Raw genomic sequence first — 12,697 nt, forward strand, 5'->3', positions numbered from 1 at the left:
CTCAGTACCTTCTGTGAACAGCAGTGACTTAAGTTCAAGACACTTGGCAAGAACATCTACGTCCTACAGGAGGCTCTGTGGTTCATATTATATCACAGCAGCAGGTGTTTCCCACTATTCATTTATCTATTAAAGATTTATTTTATTTGAAAGACAGTTACAGAGGAAGAAGGGGAGAGGCAGAGAGAGAGAGAGGTCTTCCATCCGCTGCTTCACTCCCCAAATGGCCGCAACCACCAGGGCTGGGCAGGGCTGAAGCCAGGAACTGGGAATTTCTTTCAGGTCTCTCACGTGGGTGCAGGGGTCCAAGCATTTGGGCCACCAGCCACTCTTTCCCAGGTCATTTGCCGGGAGCAGCTGGGCCTTGAACCAGCGCCCACAGGGGATGCTGGTGTTGCAGGTATGAGTCAGTTTGCTGGGTTTGGATGCTGGTGCTGGGGTTCACCACTCTCAAGAGAAATTTTTCCCTCTGTGATTCTCCAGCCATTTGCAGACTGACACACTGACACTCTATGAAATCATTTGCCTAACGATTTACCCTCCAGTGATAATGCTTGTTTGAATCAAGTATTTTATTAAAACATTTAAAATAATATTTAAATTAAACCATTCATTTCTATCAAGTTCCCTCATCAACTTGATCTATTGACTTACCCTGAGCTGTGGTCCTCAGGACAGCATAAAAGTCTCCCTGTTTGTTTTTATTTATTGATTTCATCACACTTTCCAATGGGGGCAAACCCAAATTTGTTTTGCTTCTTCGTGCTGAGGTTGTTACTATCAACAGGGACACCTAAGTTTTGTATGTTCAGAGACTTTTAATTCATTGCATTATTTGTGCTGATCAAACTTACCAAATTGGATCAATAGTAGTTCTTTTCTTTATTTTTTAAAAAATTTATTTGAAAGTTAGAGTTACACAGAGAAGGAGAGGCAGAGAGAGAGAGGTCTTCCATCCGATGGTTCACTCCCCAGATGGCTACAATGGCCAGAGCTGTGCAGATCCAAAGCCAGGAGCCAGGAGCTTCTTCTGGGTCTCCCATGCAGATGGTCAGAAATGGAGCAGCCAGGACTTGAACTGGAGCCCACATGGGATGCCGACACTGCAGGCAGTGGCTTTACCTGCTACGCCACAGCGCCAGCCCCTCAACAGTAGTTCTTTTCAAACTGGCTCTCACATCCTTTCGTTACTTCTTTGATTACTTTCTCACTTTCTGACACAGAAGAATCTAAACTTGCAAACAGCTACTTTCTCAAGATTTCTTCTAGTATGAAAGATGAAGAGAAACCCAAATTTGCACACTAAGAATTTCATTGCTCCCGGGATTAAGTGGATCAGCGTCTCAGCGGGCAGAGACGCGAGACGCCACACACACACGCACACACACACTTCACATCATGAGTTCGAATCAACATTCCACATTCAAATGTATTATTTCATAACTTTTACTTCATTCTTCTGACTTATTTATGTATATTTTCTCCTATACTTAATTTTTTGTTTCCTAAAATTACTATTTTACTCCTATGCTATGCTACAACAGTAGTAAAACAATGTTACAGTATCTAGATGCCAATACCAACACTACAATCACAGACTGGCGTTCCGTGTTTCTACAGTGCTTTCTTGTCCTTGCACACCAGTAAACGTATGCCGAGTTCTGAATTCCCTTAGAAGCATTCCTGTCCCTCTGTGTGGCCACGCTCCCAATTTGGCAGAGAATTGGTTCATTTGTTTCCATTTGTGTTGGCGTGCAGCCCAGCTTTGGGGGCAGCTACCTAACACTTCACAGCGGGGGGGGGGGTGAGGGGGGCTGTGGGGCTGTCCCACAGTTTACTCATCCCCACCCCCGTAACTGCCCACCGGCATTGTGTCTGACACGCTCTTATTACCAACAGCTAGTCCTGAATGTAGTGGCCTTGGCGTGCCCGCAGTGTCATCACCTCCATTGTGCTAACAGGAAACCGAGCTCAGAGCAAGAGTAAGGTGGGCAAGTTCACCCGGCAACCTGAAGCCCAAGTCTTGCTGTTAATTTCTGGGTGCAGAGCCTCCTGGGCCTTGCCAATCCCCAGGAGCATCACCCGTTGTCAGATTCCCCGTGTTCCCAGGCATCTTCGTGAAAACAAACCGAGTGCAAAACAAGTCCACATCCGCGGGTCCAGCTGCAGCTTGTCCCCTGATGACTGAGGCCAGACGTGCTGAGCCTCCCCTCCCACCCAGCCACAGACCCCGAGAGACAGCTCACCGCACGCACCCCGGGGGCTTCACCAGAATGCCACGACCAGCAGCCAGAGAAGCCCAGCGAGAAAGGATAATGCTGGGATCTGATTAAGTGTCAGCACGTGGCGTCACACTGGATAATCCTCACACCGTTTTATTAAAATGTCCCCATATTCAGCAGTATGACAGCCACTGATAAAATGCCAAATTCCGTCTCAGTACAGCAGACGCAAGGACAGTACATGATTAAGAGCTTGCCTTTGAAGCACCTGCGAATCGTCTTGACTATGGGGTATTTTTACAAGACAGGAATCAGCCATGACTTTGAAATGACCACTAGGATGTCAGTGTTGAAGAACCATCAACAATCCTCCCCCCGCCACCACCCTACACACACGCCTGGTGACAATGACTAGCTTCTCTGTAGAGCTACACCTAGGAGAAGCACTCTGGGGCATTTCCCCTAGAGCTCTGGGGGTAGGAGCAAGGAAGGTGAACTGCATGTCCGTCTGGATTTATATTTCATTTTCATCAAGTCCACTTTGTCCTGGAAGATGGATGTCTCACCAAGTTTCCGCCGCTGGGACCCATTGTGGCTGCCCAACTCCTTTCGCCACATATAAAGCCAGAATTGGCAGCATTCTCCGTCTTCCATGAACTACTTTTAAATGACATGCAGGAGAAGAAAGACACTGTAGTTAAATATATAAAAATAAATTTTCTTGGCTTACTGGGGTAGCAAACAAATATCTATGAGTAATGCCCCTATATCGCCAGCTAGCAGGGCACTTAATAAAACCCAAACAACTGTCACACACAGGTTATAAGGTCATTTCTCACATATAAGATAAACTAGAAATCTATCCAAAGGATAGAATCAAGAAGGACGTTATGAGGTTGCTGGCAAATGACAAATGAGTTTCTCATGTAGTTCCATTTCCCAAGGGCACTTTGATAAGCATACACACAGATTGTCAGCACACGCTGAGACCCCAGTGCATGTTGGGGACACAGAAACAAGCACGTGCAAACCCACAAATGTCATTTACCAACACATTAGATATTACCCATGGGTGGCCGGAAAACAAATAAGTAAAATAAAACTCAGTTTCTTGTTGGCTGCCAACAACGTGGGAAATGATGGAAATGTGAACTATGAAGATATCGCCCTTCAGAAAGGAAATGATGAGTTTCTATTTATAATCTTTCCATTGAAGAGCCACACAGCCTTGTACCTATCAATGTTTGCCAGAGGGATGGAGGGATAGATGGATGGACGGACAGATGGATGGATGGATGGATGATGGATGGATGGATGGATGGATGGATAGGTGGATGGGTGGATAGAAGGAAGGATGGATGGATGGATGGATGGGTGGATGGGTGGATGGATGGGTGGATAGAAGGATAGATGGATGGGTGGATGGGTGGATGGATGGGTGGATAGAAGGATAGATGGATGGGTGGATGGGTGGATGGGTGGGTGGGTGGGTGGATGGATGGGTGGATGGGTGGGTGGGTGGATGGGTGGGTGGGTGGGTGGATGGATGGGTGGGTGGGTGGATGGATGGGTGGATGGGTGGGTGGGTGGATGGGTGGATAGAAGGATAGATGGGTGGGTGGGTGGGTGGATGGATGGGTGGATGGGTGGGTGGATGGGTGGATGGGTGGGTGGGTGGGTGGGTAGAAGGATAGATGGATGGGTGGGTGGGTGGATGGGTGGGTGGGTGGGTGGATGGATGGATGGGTGGGTGGGTGGGTGGATAGAAGGATAGATGGATGGGTGGGTGGGTGGATGGGTGGGTGGGTGGGTGGATGGATGGATGGGTGGGTGGGTGGATGGGTGGGTGGGTGGGTGGATGGGTGGATGGGTGGGTGGGTGGGTGGGTAGAAGGATAGATGGATGGGTGGGTGGGTGGATGGGTGGGTGGGTGGGTGGATGGATGGATGGGTGGGTGGGTGGGTGCATAGAAGGATAGATGGATGGGTGGGTGGGTGGATGGGTGGATGGGTGGGTGGGTGGGTGGGTGGGTGAGTAGGTGGGTGGGTGGGTGGATAGAAGGATAGATGGATGGATGGGTGGGTGGGTGAGTGGATGGGTGGGTGGATGGGTGGATGGGTGGGTAGGTGGGTGGGTGGATGGATGGATGGGTGGGTGGGTGGGTGGGTGGGTGGGTGGGTAGGTGGGTGGATGGGTGGATAGAAGGATAGATGGGTGGGTGGGTGGGTGGATGGATGGGTGGATGGATGGGTGGATGGGTGGATGGGTGGGTGGGTGGATGGGTGGGTGGGTGGGTGGGTGGATGGATGGGTGGGTGGGTGGGTGGGTGGGTGGATGGGTGGGTGGGTGGGTGGGTGGGTGGGTGGGTGGATGGATGGGTGGATGGATGGATGGGTGGGTGGGTAGAAGGATAGATGGATGGGTGGGTGGATGGGTGGATAGAAGGATAGATGGATGGGTGGGTGGGTGGATGGATGGATGGATGGGTGGGTGGGTGGGTGGGTGGGTGGGTAGGTGGGTGGATGGGTGGATAGAAGGATAGATGGGTGGGTGGGTGGGTGGATGGATGGGTGGATGGATGGGTGGATGGGTGGATGGGTGGGTGGGTGGATGGGTGGGTGGGTGGGTGGGTGGATGGATGGATGGGTGGGTGGGTGGGTGGGTGGGTGGATGGATGGGTGGGTGGGTGGGTGGGTGGGTGGGTGAGTGGATGGATGGGTGGGTGGATGGGTGGGTGGGTGGATGGGTGGGTGGGTGAGTGGGTGGGTGGGTGAGTGGGTGGATGGGTGGGTGGATGGGTGGATAGAAGGATGGGTGGGTGGGTGGATGGATGGGTGGGTGGGTGGGTGGGTAGAAGGATGGATGGGTGGGTGGATGGGTGGATGGATGGGTGGGTGGGTGGATGGGTGGATAGAAGGATAGATGGATGGGTGGGTGGGTGGATGGATGGGTGGGTAGAAGGATAGATGGATGGGTGGGTGGATGGATGGGTGGGTGGGTGGGTGGATGGGTGGGTGGGTGGGTGGGTGGGTGGGTGAGTGGGTAGAAGGATGGATGGATGGGTGGGTGGGTAGAAGGATAGATGGATGGATGGGTGGGTGGATGGGTGGGTGAGTGGGTGGGTGGATGGGTGGGTGGGTGGATGGGTGGGTGGGTGGGTGGATGGGTGGGTGGGTGGGTGGGTGGATGGATGGGTGGGTGGGTGGGTGGGTGGATGGATGGGTGGGTGAGTGGGTAGAAGGATGGATGGATGGGTGGGTAGAAGGATAGATGGGTGGGTGGGTGGATGGGTGGGTGGGTGGGTGGGTGGGTAGAAGGATAGATGGATGGGTGGGTGGGTGGGTGGGTAGAAGGATAGATGGATGGGTGGGTGGATGGGTGGATAGAAGGATAGATGGATGGGTGGGTGGATGGGTGGGTGGGTGGGTGGGTGGATGGATGGGTGGGTGGGTGGGTGGATGGATGATGGATGGATGGATGGATGGATGGGTGGGTGGGTAGAAGGATAGATGGATGGATGGGTGGGTGGATGGGTGGGTGAGTGGGTGGGTGGATGGGTGGGTGGGTGGATGGGTGGGTGGGTGGGTGGATGGGTGGGTGGATGGGTGGGTGGGTGGGTGGATGGGTGGGTGGGTGGGTGGGTGGATGGATGGGTGGGTGGGTGGGTGGGTGGATGGATGGGTGGGTGGATGGATGGGTGGGTGGGTGGATGGATGGATGGGTGGGTGGATAGAAGGATAGATGGATGGGTGGGTGGGTGGGTGGGTGGGTGGATAGAAGGATAGATGGGTGGGTGGGTGGGTGGGTGGATGGGTGGGTGGATGGGTGGGTGGGTGGATGGGTGGGTGGGTGAGTGGGTGGATGGATGGGTGGGTGGGTGGATAGAAGGATGGGTGGGTGGGTGGATGGGTGGATGGGTGGGTGGATGGGTGGGTGGGTGGATGGGTGGATGGGTGGGTGGGTGGATGGGTGGGTGGGTGGATGGGTGGGTGGGTGGGTGGATGGGTGGATGGGTGGGTGGGTGGGTGGATGGATGGATGGGTGGGTAGAAGGATAGATGGATGGGTAGGTGGGTGGATGGGTGGATAGAAGGATAGATGGGTGGATGGGTGGATGGGTGGGTGGGTGGGTGGATGGATGGATGGGTGGGTGGGTGGGTGGATGGGTGGGTGGGTGGGTGGGTGGGTGGATGGGTGGGTGGATGGGTGGATGGGTGGATGGGTGGATGGATGGATGGATGGGTGGGTGGATGGGTGGGTGGATGGGTGGGTGGATGGGTGGGTGGATGGGTGGGTGGGTGGGCGGGTGGGTGGATGGGTGGGTGGGTGGGTGGGTGGGTGGGTAGGTAGCTACACAGGTAGGTGACTGGGTGGCTGGGCAGATGGATGGCTGTGTAGAGGATGGAAGGTTGGTGGAAGGATTGGGGAGCAAATGGACAAAAAGGAATGAAATGTCCATTCTCTGAGCTATGGAGAAGCACTGGGAACCCTGGACATGGTCTCAAAATGGTTTAAGAACCAAGTGAAGCCTAAAACTAAAGAAACCATGAGTTTGTAATACCTCCTGATACTCTGAGAACGTACAGCAATATAACGGAAAATCTCTTACCTTGTGTGTTCAAATTTCAGGATACAGTCACCTGGGCTGTTTGTCAAAATGCAGAGTCTGCCTTGGGCCCAGGAATCTGCATTTGAGTGCTCCCTGTGATTCTGACACAAATGGATCCAAAGACAGGATTCTGAAATCACCGCTCTCTACCAAGATGCAGCCCAAACAGACAGGCTGCTTCTTCCTCATTTTCTCTGAGTGCTTGCCACACTCCTGTCCCACAACAGAGTACCGGGGTCCAGCTCCTGGCTCGGCCTCCTGACTCCAACTTCCTGCTAGTGTAGACCCTGGGAGGCAGCACTGACAGCTCAAGTGACTGGGTTCCTGCCATGCACATGGGAGACCCAGAATGAGATCCCAGCCCCAGCTCCTGCAGGCATTTGGGGAATTAACCAGTGCAAGGAGACTCTGCCCCCACCATATATATGCACACGTGTGTGTGTGTGTGTGTCTGCCACTCAAGTAAGCTTTTAAAAATTTTAAACTGGGAGTCTTTAAATTAGAGTCTTTCCCACAGCACCTGACATTTAAAGGGAGATAATTAGTAAATCGGAAGGTTTGATTCTGTGGCAATTACATGAGTCTGTGGAAGGAAGAGCAGGGCCTACGTGGAATGATGAATTAAGACTTTGCCTCAAATGGAGCAGGGCACGGTGAAGAGGCTGGAGAATGTTAAGATGTAAGAGCTGCTTTTCTTTGTGTTAAAACTAATGAGAGGCTCCGGTGCTTTGCCAAGATGCCTACCTGACCTGCGAGGGCTTCACCAGCTCGATTCCTACCACTCTCTGTCCCAGCTCTGCAACTCTATCTTACAGGAAGACAAGGACTTCTGATCCAGCTCTCTCTGGGAAGAGATTTCGGGCAGAGGCAGCCAGGAGAGAGCAAGAGTGGTGAATACAAGCTGTCCAGTTCCAGATGGTCACGAGCCAAGCCCCACCAGACACTGCAACCAGCCTGCTGGACCACATAGGGTCATCTTCTCCCAGGCCTCCTCCTAACGCCACAGAACATATAGCAGAAAATACAGAGCCAGCTGTATGCATGCTGTACGGACAAACGTCAGGTCAAAGAAGCCACAATAGACAGACCTCCACCCACGCTACCCCCATAAGATCATGGGCTACTTCTCCAGAGGGGGGAATGTTAGGTACACAGGAGCTATCAACTGATGTGTATGAGAGGCGCTGAAGAACAAACACGGCAAGTCCATGTGGTTGAACGGGGGAGGAAATGCAGACGCTCCCCTCGGTAGCATTTTACATATCAAATTCTAGTCCCGTAATCTTCTAGGTGGGTCCCAGCCCTCCTTTGGGAACAACCCAGGAGAATCTTTCCAGTCCTGGGTGGAGAGAATGGGGGAGGGCTATTAGGACCAGTAGCACTGAGCTGATAACCACGGGGGAGCGGGAGTGCCACTGTGGCACCAGCATCCCACATAGGCGCTGGTTCTAGTCCCAGCTGCTCCACTTCCAATCCAGCTCTCTGCCATGACCTGGGAAAGTAGTATAAGATGGCCCAAATGCTTGGCCTTTGCACCCACATGGGAGACCTGGAAGAAGCTCCTGGTTTCGAACTGGTGTAGCTCCAGCCATTGAGGACATTTGGGGAGTGAACCAGTGAACCTTTCTCTCTGTCACTTCCTCTCTCTGTAACTACCTTTCAAAGAGATACATAAAATCTTTTTTAAAAATGTACTACAGGGGCAGGCACTGTGGCATAGCAGGTTAAGCCACTACCTGCACTGTTGGCATCCCATATGGGTGCTGCTTTGAGTCCTGGCTGCTCCTCTTTTGATCCAGCTTCCCTGTCTATGGCCTGGGAAAGCAATGGAAGATGACCCAAGTGCATGGGCCCCTACACCCATGTGGGAGATCTGTTTGAAGTCCTGGCTCCTGGCTTGGGATCGGCACAGCTCTAGCCATTGTGGCCATCTGGAGGGTGAACCAGTGGATGGAAGATCTCTGTTTCCCCCTCCCTGTCTGTAACTCTGCTACTCAAATAAATCAATCTTTTAAAACAAAGAGGGATGAGGAAGGAGAAACAGTGGGCCACACCCAAACCCACCAGACTCCACACTGAATGAAGACGAGACTCTCAATTCTTTGCTGAGATGCCCTCCTGGCCTGTCTGGTGTACTGTCTTTGTGAACTTTTACTAGCATGCTTACTGCCAATGGGAAAAAACTAACTAAAACACATATCAAGATTGGCAGGTGAAATGTAGAATTGTCAGTGAATATTTAATTCCAGATAAACTGGCCGGCAGCATGGCTCAACAGGCTAATCCCCCGCCTGTGGCACCGGCATCCCAGGTTCTAGTCCCAGTCGGGGCGCCGGATTCTGTCCCGGTTGCCCCTCTTCCAGGCCAGCTCTCTGTTGTGGCCTGGGAAGGCAGTGGAGGATGGCCCAAGTGCTTGGGCCCTGCACCCCATGGGAGACCAGGAGAAGCACCTGGCTCCTGGCTTCGGATCGGTGCAGCGCTGGCCATAGCGGCCATTTGGGGGGTGAACCAATGGAAGGAAGACCTTTCTCTCGGTTTCTCTCTCGCTCACTGTCTAACTCTGCCTGTCAAAAAAAAAAAAAAAAAATCCAGATAACAAGTGACCCTGTCATTATCAATAGCAAATTTCACTGGCATCCTCTGTGTGTACTGGTTGAGCCTGGTGCCTCTGCGTATCACGCAAAGCGAGTGTTAGGAATCATGTTCTGGTGGCAGAATGTGCAAAGCTTGCTTCTGTCTCGTGGGCAGGTCACTGACAGAACGGAGGCCTGATGTCCAGTGGAAGGGAAGCCGGCAACACGCTTCCTACTTCCCACATGCTGGGAACTGCCACGTCTATCCCACAGCTGAGAAATTCCCCCAAAAACGATCTGACTCCATCATCCAGCCAGACCCTCTTAAAGCCCCCGCAGACCTACCAACCTCGCTTCTCGGGTTAGGGTTAGGGTTAGGGTTAGGGTTAGGGTTAGGGTTAGGGTTAGGGTTAGGGTTAGGGTTAGTTGTTGGTTACACCAACAACGTGGTGTATCGCATTAGTCTTTCTCATCTTTCCATGGAAAACTCACCTGTGCCTTCTTGTTTTAAACACCCATGAGCCCTGAGCTTTGGTTTTTGCTCTGTGTTCCGGAGGAAGCCGTGTGTCTGGTTTTCTCAAGGCATCCTACGAGGGCGTCTGTTGATGTTTGGGGCTTATGTTGTTGGGGGCATCCTCTTTCTATATTGGTTGAGCCTGGTAGCAGCTTTGCCTGCTATACCACAGAACCGGCCCCTGATGCAATACTTTCAAGATGCTGAGAGCAGGCACCTCTGTGCTGGGGACTGCCACTGTCTCTAGAATCCATCCTCCCTTCTTCCATGGTCCAGGGGTTTTTCCTGGGCACTGAGACACCGTTAGGGATCACAGGTCCAGCACCTTCATTCAGTTCTCGCCACTGCAGTGCCAGCCAAGAAAAGCTGCCACCCTCGCTTCCGCACTGACAGCCGGGCTGAGCTGCCCTGCCCTCCTCTGTGTCCCCGGGCACCTGGAGCACAGTCAGTGGCCCAGCTGAGCAGTGCAGTCCTCAAGAGCAGATGGTGCAGAAACCAGAGGGACACAACCCAAGGCCCGAACCACTCACTACAGGGCTGCAGCCCAAAGCCGGGAAGCAAAAGGAGAAAGTGATCTATCCAGGTGTGAGTGTGAGAAATGAATCAATCACACATCAACTGTACAAAAGATACTACTCCAGGATTTCTCAGGACACACACACACACACACACACACTGGGTCCAGAAACCAAATACTGGACCTTCCAGAAGGCTTGTACTTGCTCTCCATCACAAAGCCAACCCTCCCCATGGGAGGACCCGTTCTCTCCATCTATTTGGTATTCATCATCATGAGTTCTATTAGAGTTTACCAACTAAGCTCAAATTTACCAGCTAAGTCCTAATTTAACTTTTTCACAAATGGAATTAATTATACAACATACGATTTTCTGTGCAACCTCTCTCATTGAGCCATTTGTGAGATTCAGCCATGATATCACATCAAGCTGTAGTTCACCCATTTTTATAAGTAAATAAATCAAAGTCTAGTATTACTAGACTTCAACAGATTTGTCCCCTCTGCTGATAGCCTTTTAGACCGTTTGCAGCTTGGGGTGCTGTGAACATTATTGTACGTGCCTTCCGTTGTGTGACAGGACACTTTTTGTTGGCTGTATTCACTAGGATTGGAATCATCCAGCCATAGTGATGTACTTGTCAACTAGCTCTCTGAGAAAGAAAGCCTTGGCTGGCATTTGCTAATGTCTTCAGAGCTAATATTCACGCCACAGCCAACTTCCAACAACCAGTGGTGAAACAACCAACTCGTAGAGTTCCTGTGGACAATGAGCTCCTGTGAGCTGCCAGGAGCTGGCCCCTTCAGCTTGCTAGTGCCAACGTGACTGGCTGGTTTGCACCCCATTGAGAGTAGGTGAGTGCTCCCCTCACTGCACGTCCAGCAACCCTCGGGACAGTCAGTGTGTTCCACTTTGGCCATTCTGTGGCATCTGCACTGGTGTCACTGCTTTCTGGTTTAGTTCTGCAGTCACTTACAGGTTAAACATCCTTTCACAGGTATCACAGCGTCATGTGGACATGACAATATGGGTGTCTGTCTTCCTTGACATGTAGTTACTGACATATTTGAGGGCTTAATCCTTCGTTAGTTTTATGTGCGGCAAATGCCTTCTCCTACCCTGTTAGCATAAACCAAGTCTTCATTGCATTTCTTTAATGAATAAAGACTCCTAATTTTCACTTTGTTTTTCAATCTCTCCTTTGTGATTAGTACATAAACAATGTCATGTCTAAGAAATCTTGCTCTGCTCATTTGGTTCCATATCCCTGTGAAATTAGTTCTTGCACGCAGGGGCCGCTCTGTTTCTCCCAGCTGTGTATCCTGTCCCAGTGCCCCTGGTTGCTAAGACCTCACGCCCTCAGCTCTGTGTTCTTTGTGTCATAAATCAAGTGCCCACGTGTCACATGTGTGCATTCTCAGTTCTAGTCCATGTACTTGTTCACCTGCCTTTAAGACTTTTCTCTTTGTCAGATCAGGACAAATTCTCTTCTGCTACCTCTTTAAATATTCCTTCTGTTCCCCTTCTCTCCTGCTGGGTCTCCAATTACATGTAAATTAGACCTTTGCATTGTTTTATTTATTTCCCATTGCTTCATTATCTACATGAAAGAGCAATGCATTGAGTGTCCAATAGGAGACAAAGCATTAAGGCGGAAATGCTTCCAAGACTTGAGATTATTTTCCCTTCCCCCCTTCATGCCAAGGACACGCATGCCTTTGCGTGTTAAGTCCTAGTGTCTTCCTGGAGTGGACTTCCAGGAGGCTTAACAAGCTCACTGGGTTCTTTATATTTCAGAAGCTTCTTAAAGAAAATGCCCACGGAAGCACTGGTTTGGAAAGCCTGGGTTGTGGAGGGAAGACACCGGAACTGTCTAGCAGTGACCATCCAGAAAGTGAGTGGATCCCATACAGCCAAGAAGACAGGCCTAGGTTTGCGTGGCATTGCATACGTGATGGAGACCACGGCTCCCGGTGGACAGGCTGTGCACATGGCCGAGTGTGGCTCCAGAAGTGTCAGAGGCATTAAGGGAAACAGAAGGAAGGCAATGGTCGCACCTTAGAGCTGCCACTGTGGGAAGCCTTCCTGTGTGTGAGACAGGCCCGAAGACCAGCACCTCTGCGGAAGCTCCAGAAGCCCAGCATCTTGCACTTCGAAGTCCTGCCCAGACCCTGATGACCTCCCAGCTGGTCCCAGCCCTTCCCCCCAGGAAAGCTCCCAGAATTCTCCCTTCTCAGGACCAAATGGGTTACCTGACCTGAA

The sequence above is a fragment of the Lepus europaeus genome, chromosome 6 (genome assembly GCF_033115175.1).
Source record: "Lepus europaeus isolate LE1 chromosome 6, mLepTim1.pri, whole genome shotgun sequence".
In the NCBI taxonomy this organism is placed as follows: Eukaryota; Metazoa; Chordata; class Mammalia; order Lagomorpha; family Leporidae; genus Lepus; species Lepus europaeus.